Source organism: Enhydra lutris, unplaced genomic scaffold (assembly GCF_002288905.1).
Source record: "Enhydra lutris kenyoni isolate GAN:26980312 unplaced genomic scaffold, ASM228890v2 scaffoldscaffold10, whole genome shotgun sequence".
Lineage (NCBI taxonomy): Eukaryota > Metazoa > Chordata > Mammalia > Carnivora > Mustelidae > Enhydra > Enhydra lutris.
In genome coordinates this window covers 3,944,407-3,960,431 of record NW_019154094.1, presented here as the reverse complement: position 1 = coordinate 3,960,431, position 16,025 = coordinate 3,944,407, and the positions used below count along the sequence as shown (strand labels likewise).

General features: G+C 41.2%; 1 pseudogene across 1 annotated transcript in view; it reads right to left on the bottom strand.

Moving 5' to 3' along the window:
• The window catches only part of LOC111143752, a 73,477-nt pseudogene that overhangs the window by 9,978 nt on the left and 47,474 nt on the right, over positions 1-16,025 (bottom strand). Inside the window, exons 6-7 of the transcript XR_002640341.1 lie at positions 2,788-3,961; positions 1,913-1,914 (exon numbers count right to left, since the gene is read on the bottom strand). The product of XR_002640341.1 is annotated as a zinc finger protein 850-like (transcript). The remainder of the gene's footprint in view (positions 1-1,912; positions 1,915-2,787; positions 3,962-16,025) is intronic.

The window sequence follows — 16,025 nt, the reverse complement described above, 5'->3', positions numbered from 1 at the left end:
TTATTTATTTTTATTGTTTGTGCATGTGGAGGAGCTTTAGATGCCTTCTAAGGGGCTCAGATATTCTGAGTTAACAGAGCTTCCAGTTGTGCTTTGCAAAGACCATCCAGAAGAAATGTGGAAGATGGCCTCATGGGGCAGGCAACTGGAAGACTGACTGGGAAAGTAGGAAAATGGTCTAGGAAATAAACTAGGATGTGGACTAAAGCAATAGCGGTGGAGATGGCTTTCAGACTTGGGAGATATAAGCAGGATACAATGGTTGCTTGGATATGAGGACTGAGTAAAAGACTGACCGAGAACAATTCCAAGATTTGGCGCTGGAGTGACTGGGCACTTGGCTGTCCAGTAATTGAGAGAAAACTGAGAACAAATATTTGACAGTATGAGACTACAGGATGAGGACAGAAGCAAGATGACAAATTCTCTTCCTTCCTGTTTTCCCAGGAAGTGAAAATGGTATCAGACTCTTAACCTGAGTATTAAGACATTTTTGGATTTTTATAAAATCTCCAAACAAGACCTTGGAGATATCATTCATCCTTAGAGGTCCCATTTCTTCCTTAAGAAAATACTCCCAACTCTAATCTCAACTCAAGAACTCTAAATAAGTATTTATTTAGAGTACTGTATAAATATTACGCTAAATACCTACATATCAGGAAGTTGCTAAAGTTTCTGGTGGGTACAGGTTGATTAAAATATATTTAACAAATATTTATTTAATATTTCCTATGGGCCAGCAATGGATTCTCTAGTGTCATTTTCATTTAGAAAGTACAAATACGGGCACCTGGGTAGCTCAGTTGGTTAAGCGACTGCCTTCGGCTCAGGTCATGATCCTGGAGTCCCGGGATCGAGTCCCGCATCGGGCTCCCTGCTTGGCAGGGAGTCTGCTTCTCCCTCTGACCCTCTCCCTTCTCATGTTCTCTCTCTCTCTCTCAAATAAATAAATAAAATCTTTAAAAAAAAAAAAAACAAAGAAAGTACAAATACATCAGTATCTCCTTTAAGTACTATAATTTTTTCATGAACAAAAAATTCTAACAGGGTTATTTTTGTCCATAGGGTATTAATTTACTCGGTTATGAACTGCCCTGTGGCAGGTTTTGGGAATAGAATCTTCACAGCTGCAGAGGGAGAGAGTGCTGTTTCTGCCATGTTCCTATTAATGGTAATTAATAGCTCATTAATAGCTTAATGGTAATTAATACCACTGCTTACAAGATAGCTGTTCTGGAAAAAAATTAATGCTGAGTTCTAAATAACCAACCATTCCAGAATCAACTGACTTTGTTTTTTTAACAGTCATTATTTTAAAAACGATATAAGCTTCAGGGCATAGAAACTATTCCAAATAGCCGTGAAAGGTGATCCTCACCTAATCTCTCAGAGCTCAAACTTTGGGTAGCAGTAAAGAACATGAAAGCGAATAAGGAAATAAAGGGGGAAACCATGCCCTTTTTCTTAAAAGAATAAAACACCATCATAGTGGCAAACTGTACTATCTCAATACTCAGGGACTTGAAAAAGAGGTAGAATACTTTCCAAATGTATTCCATGAAAGTCTTTCCCTAGATACTCCTAACCTGCAGGGAAGGGTAAATATCCAAGAATAAGATAGTTCCAATAAAAACAGGAGTATCTGAAATCTAACAAATTTGTTTAAAGCCTCCAATGGCATAATTACATGAAACGTAGCCCTCCCTGCTACAATGACCAACACTCTCTTAGGGACTAGTCCAGCTGCCCCAACTCCGGCCAACCTAAAAAGCTGACTGCTCTCTTCACTAATGGTTTCTCCTCCCTAAACATCAATTAACAGTTGTTTGGACATAGTTAACCCTGGTGGGTCTCTCTCCCCTGGACCCTACAAACCAGTGGCCCAGGCAAACTTATGAGACAGGTGTACACCTTAGTCCAGGGCTGGGATATGTAGGTCATCTGCTCACAGACTTCCTGCTCTGAGCCTCGGCACCAGCAGTCTAGCGCAAACCATTTTCCTCATGGGTGAGTGTTCCTCTGGGACAAAGGTTGGCCCTTCCTCTTCCTGACCCTCTGAGCAGATCTGACTCTCTTCCCACAAACTGGCACCATTTAACGTTAAGTTTCTCTTGACCTCCTACTTCCTTTTTGGCCCCAAATTGCCTTCCAGCTTGAAAGGATCAGGAAAGATCTCTCTTACCCTGATAAAAGCCTTCTTCACGAACTATCTGTAGACATCAGCCCAGTTCTTGCCACATATCCTCTTATTTGTTGAATGAATAAGGATTCTTCGTTTTCCCTTATTTCCAATGCCCCTTCATGAGACCGCTTCTAACAGATGGCATGTTCTCAGATATCAGAAGGCTACTTAGCACTACCTCAGAATTGCTTCCACATGCACACTGAATATTTGGAAAAGCACCTCAGCCTACTGGCCAGAGAACACAGGTCACAAGTTGGGAAGGTGGGGCAGGAATGCAGTAAGGGAAATACAGGTGCTAACTTAGCAAATGGCCCCTAAAATCATGAGAGTCACAAGGGGAAGGAGGAGTGGTAGGTAGCCAGGATTTATCCGAAAAGCAAGAAATTCCTTTCTACCCTATATTCCCAGATGCCCAGCTGGAGTAGGCTCTACATTCTCCAAGCTCCTGCCTCCATAAGTGGAAATACTCTTCCGAGTGTAACAGTCGGTGTTCCTTCATCCTTCCCTCCAGGAACTCTGCCTGCCCCACTGCCCCCAGACAGATTCCCAGCCACTCTTTCTAGAGAAGCTATCCCAACCTGAATGCCAGGGTTATTCACCATTGTGAAGTTTCTGATGTCTGAAAAGGACTGAACTATGTCTGAAGAATTTTCCACATTCAATGCATTCGTAAGGCTTCTCACCAGTATGAATCCTGTAATGTTCACTAAGGTGTGCATACTTGCGGAAAGTTTTCTCACATTCACTACATTTATAGAGCTTCTCACCAGTGTGAGTTCTGTGATGTTCAGTAAGAGATGAGCTATGGGCAAAGGCCTTCCCACATTCTTTACATTTATAGGGTTTCTCTCCAGTATGAATTCTCATATGCTGAGTGAGGCAGGTATTCTGATTAAAGCCCTTCCCACATTCATTGCATTTATAGGGTTTTTCTCCAGTGTGACTTCTCTGATGCCGAATGAGGCAAATGCTCTGAATGAAGGCTTTACCACATTCACTGCATTTGTAGGGTCTCTCCCCTGTATGAATTCTCTGATGCTTAGTGAGTGGGGTACTCTGAGTAAAAGCTTTGCCACATTCCTTACATTTATAGGGTTTTTCTCCAGTATGAATTCTCTGGTGTTTAATAAGGGATGGGCTCTGACAAAAGGCTTTGCCACACTCCTTACATTTATAGGGTTTCTCTCCAGTATGAATTCTCTGATGCTGAGAGAGGTTTGCCTTTGTTTGGAAAGTTTTCCCACACTCATCACATTTATGGGGTTTATCCCCAGTGTGAATTCTCTGATGTTGTGTGAGATTTGAATGTTTGCGAAAAGAAGAGCCACATTCATTGCATAAATAAGGTTTCTCACCAGTGTGAATCCTCTGATGATGAATGAGGTGTGTGTTCTGATTAAATGCCTTCCCACATCTATTACATTTGTACGGTTTCTCTCCAGTGTGAATTCTCTGATGTTCAGTGAGATGCGAATGATTGCGGAAGGAATTCCCACATTCACTACATTTATAAGGTTTCTCTCCAGTATGGATTCTCTGATGCTGAGTAAGAAATGATCGACATCGAAATGTTTTCCCACACTGCTCACATCCATATGGTTTTACTCCGGTGTGAATTCTTTGATGCTGAACGAGGAAGGAACTGCGACTAAAGGCTTTCCCACATTCCTCACATGCATAGGGTCTCTCTCCAGTATGAGTCCTCTGATGCTGGGTAAGGGATGAGCTCTGAGTAAAAGTTTTTCCACATTCATTACATTCCCAAGACTTTTTCTGAGTAGAGAGAGCTGGGCATTTACTTTGGTCTGAAATCTCATCAGTGTGTATACTACTTGTCTCCCACTGATGTAGGCTCTCTTCTGTAGAAACCCTAAGATGTGTAACAAAGCTGGAGGTCAAGAGCAAGCTTCTCTCAAAATCATATTCTTGGCTAATTGTTTCAGGAGATGCTTCCTTGTGGATAAAAGTTATTTCCTCAAAACCTCCTTCCTGGAAAAGGCATGGTCTGGGAACCTCTCCAGAAGGGTTTTCCTTCATGCTTTCACATGTGTATTTTTTTTCAAATACAGAACCCTGGTTTGCATCCTCTGGTAATCTCTTTGCTACTCTCCCTGGTGAATCAATTTCAGAGACATCCTCCTCTGGAACAGACTTTTCCATCAAACCTGAAAGAAAACAACAGAGTGGGTATTTCTTACACAGGACAGAATGGAAGCCCCTGAGGTTACAGGGGCCTAACTCTAACATATGTCAATATGTGGCATATAAACAAGGCCCAATAAAAGCAAGTAGAGCACATAACTCAATTACAAGTGCTAGAAGAGATCTGTATCAGGGTGGAGTTCACCATTAATAAGGAACCCCAAGGAATGGGCACTTACAGACATTTAGGAAGCCACAGAACCAGAGACAATACAAATAAAGGGAAAATAACAAACAGCAGAAAGCTAGGATTAGGTTAAAGAAGAAACATGGGTGGTTTGTATTCAGAGTCGACAGTGGGAGAATGAATGTAAAAGCAAATGCTGGAAATGAGACAAAATGAATATTGGGGAAAAGTTGGCCCCTGGAGATGCTCACCCACATCTGCCCTCCAACATCCCTAAAAGGAGGATAATTATATTTCCCGAGTTTCAATCAGTTTCTCTTGTAAAATTTCCAAAGCCCTGCTTTTTCTCCCACTGGTTTTTTCCTTACTCACTCACCTGGACAAACCTCTCTTCCAAGCACTCTCTCTTCAGCTCCTTGCATATTCAACATCCACAAACCTTCTCTTTGTTTCGACTGGAAAACACTTCAGAGTTGGAAAACTGGGAGCCCTGCTCATAGGGGGGAAAAAAGGTGGGGAAGGGGATATCACTGTCCCAGTAAACAGGAAAAGGACAAAGAATTGTTGCCTAGGGATACTATCTAATAATTCACACAACATCTGTTCAGATAGCAGTGTGACTGCACGGTTGGCTTCCAGCCTCCTAGCTTCACCAATTCCATTTGTCAGCTGTGTAAAAAGTGATAGCCAGAGTGATATATCAGCAAACACTCAAGTGCTGGATGGATAAATCAGAATGCTATTTATAATGATAAAGCTACCTATCAAGTAGATACAAGTATTCATGTCTTTATACAACAATCAATATGAAAGGCCAATGAACACAATCAAAAGTTGCATTGGTAGGGACATATGTGTGGCTCAGTTGGTTAAGCATCCGCCTCTTGATTTTGGCTCAGGTCATGGTCCTTGGGTCCTGGGATCAAGCCCTGCATCAGGATCCCTGCTAAGCATGGAATCAGCTTCTCCCTCTCCCTCTGCCCCTCCCCGGTTTTTACACTCTCTCTCTCTCTCTCTCTCTCTCAAATAAATAAAATCTTAAAAAAAAAAAAAAAGAAGAAGAAGAAGAAGTTGCATGGGGAAGTGGACTCATAGCAAGGCTAATGCAATAAGTTTGGTCCACCCATCTTCACTATCTGCCAAGGAGCTGGACAGTAGTTAGGGAACTCTATTTGTACAACTTAGAGATACACTGACTGCCCAGTCTTCTAGATGTCAGATCAACTAAACAGTTTTTCTTCAGGCACAGCTCAACGTTAAGAGTGTAGGCTGCAGGGGTGCCTGGGTGGCTCGGTGGGTTAAAGCCTCTGCCTTCGGCTCAGGTCATATCCCAGGGTCCTGGGATGGAGCCCTGCATCGGGCTCTCTTCTCACCAGGGAGCCTGCTTCCCTTCCTCTCTCTCTGCCTGCCTCTCTGCCTATTTGTGATCTCTGTCTGTCAAATAAATAAATAAAATCTTTAAAAAAAAAAAAAAAAGAGTATAGGCTGCAGTCTAAAAAAGAAAAAAGAGGCGCCCGGGTGGCTCAGGCAGTTAAGCATCCGACTCCTGATCTCAGCTCAGGTCTTGATCTCAGGGTCATGAGTTCAAGCCCCACATTGGGCTCCATGCTAGGTGTGGAACCTACTTAAAAAACAAAACAAAACAAAAAACACTTATACTGTGAAATAATTTTTGACTTAAAAGAAAGTTACAAAAAATAATACAGAGATTCTGAAGTTTGGAATGTTAAATCACAACTGTTCATCCAAAAATGTCTCTCCATATAACCCTGAATTGAGAAGCAGAATCAGCAGCATTATTACAAGGAAAAAGGAAGACAGAAAGATGATTTTACCATAATCAAGAGCTCAGAAGGTAATTAGAACAGCGTGAGTCTGCTGAAGTACATACGTAATAAGGCTGGTACTATGGGCTTCTCTATCAAAGTCTGCGCCTCTGTGTTGAGTTTTAAAGGTTTAGGAGGATCCTATCTGGGAGGCTCCCGGGTGGCTCAGTGGGTTAAGCATCCAACTCGATTTCAATTCAGATCATGATCTCAGGGTTGTGGGATGGAGTCCCGCATCCAGCCCAAAGTGGAGGCTGCTTAAGATCCTCTGTCTCCGTCTCCCTCTGCCCCTCCCCAACCTCTAAGTGTAAAAAGAACCCACCACACAATCATACAGAAAACCATTTAGTAGAGTAGGGTTTCACTATAATCAGAGTTAGTGGACAAAGTCAGACACGCCCCCACCTGCCTAGAACTTACATTACAGTTGGACAATGACATTAAAGTGTAGTTACAATTATGGAAATTATAAAAGTGGAAATATGGGATGCGGGAATGTAGAGAAACGGGGACCTAATGTAGTCTCAGCAAGAAAGCCTTCCTGGAAAAAAAAAGGTAAATAGGAAACAGGTGAAGATAGAAAAGAACAGACCAGAGATATGAAACAATATACAAAAGGAAACGAGCTCAGTACTTTGGAAATATGAAAAAGATCCAGTTAGACAAAGTATTAAGCACCAAAAATAAGACATGAAGACTGAAGCAAGCAAAAGCCAGATCAAATACAACCTGTGAACTATTTTAAGTGAGTAGAAAGCCATAAAGGAATATGAAAAGGTTTGGGGGGAAAAAAGTGACACGAGCGTATCTGCTGTTAACAAAAAAACACATCCTTCTGCCCATAGCAAAGAGGGACACTGTGTATGAATGGTGGAAGGTGGGGAGGCAAGGTGAAGGCTAGAAGGCCCCACTGGGAGGTTGTTTCAGAAGTCCAGTAAGTAGACTGGACCAACTAAGAGACAGAATCCATAGGATTGGACGAATATTGGGTGGAGGTGTGAGGGAGGGGGAGAAGTCAAGATAATTTGCTGTTTTGGGGCTTGAGTGATGACAGCAACCTTTAGAGAGAAGGGGAACACTGGTTTAGGGAGAAAAAAGATACATTTAGTTTTCAAATACCCAAAGAGAAAGTAGGCATACATATCTGGAATAGAGGAGAGAGGTGTCATGAAGAGAGTAACTACCATTCTGTAAGTAACAGATAAAAACATCAAAGGAGGGGCGCCTGGGTGGCTCAGTGGGTTAAGCCTCTGCCTTCAGCTCAGGTCATGATCCCAGGGTCCTGGGATCATGCCCTACATCGGGCTCTCTGCTCAGTGGGGAGTCCACTTCCTCCTCTCCCTCTCTCTGCCTGCCTCTCCACCTCCTTATGATCTCTGTCTGTCAAATAAAAAAAAAAAAAAATCAAAGGAGTGTGGCTAGGAAAACCTCAACAACAACTTTACATATTAAAAGGAAATTTAACTCTGGCTTTTGATTTTAGAGATTCCCAATCCCCTGAGAGAAATAAAAGAATTTAATATGTGATAAAATTGGCATCCCTAGTCATAAAAAATTAAGTATTTATAAATTATGTTGGAACTGTTGCTTAACTACCTGGAGAAAAACACTTAGTGAGATTCCTACCTCACACCACATACCAAAATAAATCTAAACTAGTTAAAGGTTTAAATATAAAAAATGAAACCACAAAATAAAATACTAAGAAATAATTGACTTTAGGGATAGGATAGGCTTTTCTAAGCAACATGCAAAAAAACACAAACCACAAAGGACAAAACTGGGTAAGTCTGGTCACAGAAAGACAACAATCTCTCTATCCAAAATACAAATAAAATTAAATGACAGACAATCTAGGAAAAGTATTTTTGATTTATACATCAAGGAGTAAGTAGATGCATCTAATGGATAAAAGACTTCTTATTAAAGAGTAAGGAGGGGCACCTGGGTGGCTCAGTGGGTTAGGGCCTCTGCCTTCGGCTCGGGTCATGATCCCAGGGTTCTGGGATCGAGCCCCGCATAGGGCTCTCTGCTTAGCCGGGGGCCTGCTTCTTCCTCTCTCTGCCTGCCTCTCTGCCTACTCTGTCAAATAAATAAAAATCTTTAAAAAAAATAAAATTAAAAAAAAAATAAAGAGTAAGGAAAGGGGCACCTGGGTGGCTTAATCAGTTAACTGTCTGCCTTTGGCTCAGGTCGTGATGCCAGAGTCCTGGGATGGAGCCCCACGTCAGGCTCCCTGCTCAGTGGGGAGTCTGTTTCTCCCTCTTTCTCTGCCTGCTGCTCCACCTGCTTGTGTACTCACTCACTCTCTCTCTCAAATAAATAAATAAATAAATAAATAAATAAATAAGATCTTTGAAAAATAGAATGAAGAGTAAGGAAAAAAGAAAAACTCATAAAACAATGAGATATACAATGTATACAGCAAAATTACAAAAGGCCAATAAACATCAAAACAAAGTTCCATCTTGGTGGCAATCAAAGAAATGGAAACCGAAAGAATAAAGAATCTATTTTTATATCAAATTAGAAATTTTCTTTTAAGTGTTAAAAGTCAACACTGACAAAGGTATGGGGAAAGACAGCTTCTCATACACAAGCAATGGGAATGTAAACTAGTACCATCCTTCTAGAGATAATTTGGCAATATACATCAGGTTTTAAAATTGTAGGTTGAGTTGCAGTTGGAATCCTGGGATCACCATTTTGTAAGTATAGGAACTCAGAAAAGAATACTAACTATATACAACACCTATATGTATCTCAGAAGATTCTCAAAATCATCAGGATGCCTATAAAATGCCTATATTCTTTGATCTAGTAATTCTACTATTAGAACTTTTTCATAAAGAAGCAACTTCCCAGAGTATCTGGGTGGCTCAGTCAGTTAAGTGTCTGACTTCTGATCTCAGCTTGAATCTTGATCTCAAGACCCTGACTACAAACCGCAGACTGGGCTCCATGCTGAATGTGGAGACTACTTAAAAAAAAAATGCTTCCTCCTCTCTCTCTCTGCCTGCTTCTCTGCCTACTTGTGATCTCTGTCTGTCAAATAAATAAATAAAATCTTAAAAAAAAAAAAAAAAGGTTTATTTGCCCTGAGCCAAGTGCTCCAAAGACATTGGCTTTTGACACCTAACAAGTAAACAAGGGTAGAAAATAAAGGGAAGAGAACAGCCCATTGGTTTAAAAAGCAGCAATCCCAGAAGCTCCTCAAAGGGGCAACTCCCAGGGAGAATCACTGGAGAAATACGACACTAACAAACTGTCCCCGTGGGCCCTGCAGGGTGCCTGACTGGAGCGACACAGCGCCAAAATCATACAAAATCAAGAGGCTCAAAGTCCTATTCTAACTAAGGGGAGATCTGCAACAGTCATATTCTTTTTTCTTCTCATGAACATGCTGTGTCACGCCTTTACGGAATTATTTTTAGTAGCTCAATTCTTGCTTTTTTTGAGATCAAAGTGCTTTTCACAGCATTCGATGTTGCCTAAGGATCAAAGTGCTCAAGGTGTTGGGTACCTGATAGGCTTCAGCAGCCGAGGTCACCACCTGTTCCACAGCACCAACAACAAAGACTCCCTTCTTGATGTGCTCCCTTAAGTACAGTCCGGCTGAGGCAGAGTCCAGTAGGTCGTAGATCTGCTCGTTGTAGATTTCAATAAAGGAGCACTTACAGAGGAAACTCTTCCCAGCTCCAGCCTGGAAAGCGAAGCCTCGTTTAGACATTTTCTTTTCCTGAGTTCATCCCTATCCTTCACGAGCATCACCCTCTCTCATGCTTCGCAAGGCGTACATTTCCTGCCATGCTATCCTTTACACGATACAAGGTATATAAAAGCCAGTTACAAATCTAGGTAACTAGTTTTAACATATCGTGACATCTTCAGGCAGCATCAAACTGTGATCCCAGGAGGCCTAGGTCTCCAGAAGTGACTCAGAAGCAAGACAGGGAGGTGGAACTTGAACAGTCCAGATGGGCAATTCCACCTTCTTAAACTGAGGGATCACTGACATAAACAACATGTTAGCTTCAGGGGTGCAACATATTAATTCAGAATATATATCTGTTGAGAAAAAATCATCACAGCGAATCTAGTTAAATCCATCACTGTACAATTACAATTTTTTTTCCCTTGTGATGAGAAAGAGCAAGTCCTTTTTTATCTGTCATATACTGGACTTACTCAGAAAGTTTTACTTCCATCAAGTGTTACATTCTTGAAAAGACTGAAAATAATTGATCTCAAAAGCCTCTCTCTAGGATTTTTAACCACAGGAATGTGGAGCACTGAAGTTCTTTCACTGGCACCCAAGGTACAGGGCTAACTGTAAAGGTTAGGGATCATTTCTGCAAAGGAACAAATGGTAAGCCAATGTTGTGCATCCGCCTCCTTGGTATGCATGCAATAGAAAATGTTCCACTAAGGGCTCCTAAACATGGAATTCATCAATCTAAAGAAGCACAATCATGAGAAATGCCCACCCTGAGAGCCAGTGGAAGAAAGCAGCTCACTTCGCCAGGATGATGGAGTCACACCACGAATGAAAACTAAATTATGATCAGGTGGCAGAAGGTGCCACAAAGGAGGCAAGGATGGGCCCATCGCTCCAGGGCATACTAAGGATCTAGAGACACCTGCGTTCAACTGTGAGCCTATGTGCAGGGAGGTGATGGGGCTTAATAAATCTGTTTTCCTCAGTTAAGATTTTCTTTACACTTTCACTCTTGCAAAAACCTGAGAGCCTAAGAAGCAGTACATTTTTCTTTCTTTTATTCTGAGTTCACAGAGGATGCATGGCTTAGAAACCAAAAATTTTTTAAAAATTAAAAACTCAGAATCCTTCATTTTTTCTTAAGAACTGAGAGGTTTTTCTATGCCACACTAGCTTATCCACATTGTAGAGTACCACCTATGACCTTCCATGTGTTATGAGCTAATTATTAGTAGCTAACTGCTTGAAACCAGAATTTCATAGAACCACTTTATTTTTACAAGTTTTACCTTCTCTTTTTCACGATCAATTAAGGAAAACAAATATTCGAAACTTCGTGGGATTACTCCTCTCAGGTTATGAGAAAAATGATCAGATTCAGATGGTCCTAAAGAAATGTAAAAAAATACTTAAGTAGCTATTCATCTTTATTCTACAGTAGTCCTTCAAAATGACAATACTGAAAGGAAATTTATACAGAAATAAGATGACACACTGTATAATCAGTTCCTTCTTTGTGCCCCACACAAGTTAAATTTTAGTTTGAGAGATTGAATAGTACTTGCCCATCAATGGGCCTGAAGGAAGGGCCCATGATAGCCACTAACACTGTCTTGGTTGCTATAACCCAGAATATTTTTTTTTAAAGATTTTATTTATTTATTTCACAGAGAGGGAGATCACAAGTAGGCAGAGAGGCAGGCAGAGAGAAAGGGGGAAGCAGGCTCCCCGCCGAGCAGAGAACCCAATGCAGGATTCGATCCCAGGACCCTGAGACCATGACCTGAGCTGAAGGCAGAGGCTTAACCCACTGAGCCACCTGGGTGCTCCTAACCTGGGATATTTTAAATGGCCCTTGTAGGGGCACCTGGTGATGCAGTCAGGTAAGCATCCAACTCTTGGTTTCAGCTCAGGTCATGATCTCAGGCTCTTGAGACGGAGCCCAGCCGCTCAGTGGTGAGGCTGCTCGAGATTCTCTCCCTCTGCCCACACCCCTCACCCCTGCACTCTCTCTAAAATAAAGCTTTCAAAAAAATAAATGGCCCTTGTAAACTGTACCGTGTGTGTGTATGTGTATATATACACACAAAACATATAGGAGGTAGAAAAATGCAAGTAAGTAATCAAAAAGGACAAATAATATGTGCACAGATAATTTTATAACACTTTCCTGTTAAATAATAAACAAAGAAAATCAATATATTCTTTAGTTACCCTCATCACCACCTGCCTCTTCTATGCCTTAGCTCCTTAGCTTCCACTCTAGCCCCTTCTAGTCTAGTCCATTCATCTGCCTCAGAAATCTTTTTAATTATACATCAGATCACGTAGTTCTTTTTAAAAAAAAACCTTCCAATGACTTCACATCCCACTCAACAAAATCCTAAATCATTGCCATGTCCTACATGACTTGGCCTCAGGGTACAACTCCAACTTCCATCCCTGCTAGCCCCTTATTCTGGAAAACTCCCCTCTAGCCCCACAGGTCTTCCAGCTGTTCTATGAACACTTTTTTTTTTTTAAGATTTTATTTATTTATTTGACAGACAGAGATCATAAGCAGGCAGAGAGGCAGGCAGAGAGAAGGGGAAGCAGTCTCCATGCTGAGCAGGGAGCCTGATGCGGGGCTCGATCCCAGGACCTTGAGATCATGACCTGAGCCGAAGGCAGAGGCTTTAACCCACTGAGCCACCCAGGTGTCCTCTATGAACACTTTTGAACATGCTTCCAACTCAGAGCCTAATGTCTGAAAGGTGCTTCTCCCAGAGGGCCTCATGGTTCCTTTTCATTTCACTCAGTAATTCTCTTTCTTACTACAACTCACAGTTCAGAAACCATTAAAAAAAAATAATAATAAATAAATAAAAATAAAAAACCAACAAAAAAACCCATAACCAAAATTCAACCACAAGAAAATAAAAAACTTGACCAAAGGAAAAAACCCTAACTGCAAAGACAAATGAGAAACCTAGAGAAAATCTGCTACCTATATTGTAGACAAAGGACTAACCTCTCTATTTTACAAAAATCCCCACAAATGAGTAGGAAAAAGACAAGCTAATTTTTTAAATGGGAAAAAAGCTGAAATGGGCATTTTACGAGAGGCTGTTCAAATGTCCAATAAACATGCGAAAGGTATTTAGCTGTCTGCAGACATCAGGGAACTGCAAACAAAAACACATTGAGATAACACTATGCATACTCCAGAATGGCTAAAATTTAAAAAACTGACAATACCACATATAGACAAGGATGTGGAGTTCCTAGAACTTTCATGTCTATCATGACCATTATCTACTGGAGCTGACACACATGTAACTATGACCCAGCAATTCCACTCCTAGAAATGAACCTTAAAAAACACATACAAGGGTGCCTGGGTGGCTCAATGTGTTAAAGCCTCTGCCTTTGGCTCAGGTCATGGTCCTGAAGTCCTGGAATCAAGCCTCACATCGGGCCCTCTGCTCAGCAGGGAGCCTGTTTCCCCCCACCCCTCTGCCTGCCTCTCTGCCTACTTGTGATCTCTGTCAAATAAATAAGTAAGATCTTAAAAAAAATAAAAAAACACAAACAGGAAAAAGCAGTCACGGCCACATTATACATACAGTCTAAAGTTGGAAATAATCCAAACATCCATCAGCACTAGAATGGAAAAGGTGGCAAATCCGTACAATGATACACTACAGAGCAATGGGATAAACTACTAGGATATCCAACAACATGGGAGAATCTTAGAAACTTAATGCTGCGAAGAAGAAGCCAGACATAAGAGTACACACAGTAAAATTTCATCTGTAGAAGCTTAAAAACAAGCAAAACTGATGGTGACAGAGAAGTCAGCATAATACATATTTCAGGGGAAGGAGTGAGGTAGTTACTGATTGGGACTCTTGATCTGGGTGATGACTGTACAGATTTATAAATATATAAAGTCACTAAACCCAGTTCGGGGTACCTGGGTGGCTCAGTTGGTTCAATGATTGCATTCGGCTCAGGTCATGATCCTGGCCCCCTGGGATTAAGGGCTCCCTGCTCAGCAGGGAGTCTACTTCTCCCTCTGACCCTTCCCGGGCTCTCTCGCTCATTCTCTCTCTCTCAAATAAATAAATAAAATCTTAAAAAATAAAAATCAAAAGCAAACCCAATTCAAAAACTGTCCATGGAGCACCTACTCTGCACTGAGCATTGACGGGGAACAGAGCTGCAAACACAGACTTTGCTATCACAATCTGACAGAAGCCTGGGAAACAGCCCTACCTTTATAAGGTCAACATCATATATAGAAAGTATGCCTTCCCCCAGAATGTACTAGGTGCCTCGGTGCTGTCATCAGAGAAAGTGTGGATTAAGTCAGGAAATGATCATCTTAACTCACTTACCCATCATCGTAAATGTTTTTCCTGAGCCCGTCTGTCCACTGTAAAAATAAATGTTTTACACGTTATTTTTACACATGAAACTTAAAAGACTACCCTCCTACTTTAATATGGTCTACTAGTTTATACATTTTTCCCACAAAAACTTATTTTATTTCTTTTTTAAAAGTATATTAGGTAGAGGAGCCTGCCAGGCTGTTGGTAGATCATGCAACTCTTGATCTCGGGGTCGTGAGTTCAAGGTCCACGTTGAGCACAGACCTTACTTAAAAAAAATAATAATAAACTGGGGGGACGGCTGGGTGGCTCCGCCAGTTAAGCGCCCGTCTTCAGCTCAGGTCATGATCCCAGACTCCTGGGATCAAGTCCCACATTGGGCTCGCTGCTCCTTCAGAAGCCTGCTTCTCCCTCTGCCTGCTGCTCCCCCCTCCTTGTATGCACTCTCCACCTCTGACAAATAAATAAATAAAATCTTAAAAATTTAAAAAAAGAGGGCGCCTGAGTGGCTCAGTGGGTTAAAGCCTCTGCCTTCGGCTCAGGTCATGATTCCAGGGTCCTGGGATCGAGCCCCGCATCAGGCTCTCTGCTCAGCAGGGAGCCTGTTTCCTCCCTCTCTCTCCGCCTGCCTCTCTGCCTACTTGTGATATCTGTCAAATAAATAAATAAAATCTTAAAAAAAAAAACTATTAAAAAAAATTTGGGGCCACCTGGGTGGCTCAGTAGGTTAAGCACTGGACTTTGGCTCAGGTCATGGTCTCAGGGTTCTGGGGTTGAGCCTCATGTCAGGTTCCATGCTCAGTGAGGCGTCTGCCTCTCACTCTCCCCTCTGCCCCTTCTCTTGCTCTTGCTCTCTGTCTCTCCAAATAGATAAAATCTTTCTCCAAATAGATAAAATCTTTAATAAAAAAAAATATATATACTAGGTGACAAGTAAATGATTCATTTTCTTTCTTCCCTATTCTACCACTAGGAAATACACTGTTCATTACCTGGTAATGCTTCAGGATTATACAAACACAGACATCAGAATTTTCAGTAAATTTTTATTTACAAAACTGAAATGCTCCTCATACTGCTCTATAATCTGTTTTGTCCTTTAATTTTATCTCAGATGTTTCTAAGCCAGTAAATAGCAACCTACCTCATTATTTTTAATAGCTACAGTGTATATTCTATGCATATATAATTGATTTAACCAGAAACTGGACTTCTGTTTCCAACTTTTTCTATTCTAAGTTAGCAATTCCTTTCCTAAATTCTGCCTTTAAAGATATTAAAATGTCTTCTTTTAAAAATATAGCAATTTTAAAATTCCTTATGTTATAGGCCTGCTTTTGTATGTAGTGTCTTATTTTCTCCATTACCCCAAAAAACAAGAGTAACAAAAACTAAAACTAAAAATGCTTATGTTAAAAATAGATGTCAATCAGGGTGTCAACTGTCTTTAGCTTGGATTCATAGCACAAATATTAAAAAATTTTGAGGTGCCCTGGGTGGCTCAGTAGGTTAAGCATCTGCCTTCAGCTCAGGTCATGATCCCACGGTCCTCAGATTGAGCCCCGCATCGGGCTCCCTGCTCAGCCAGGAG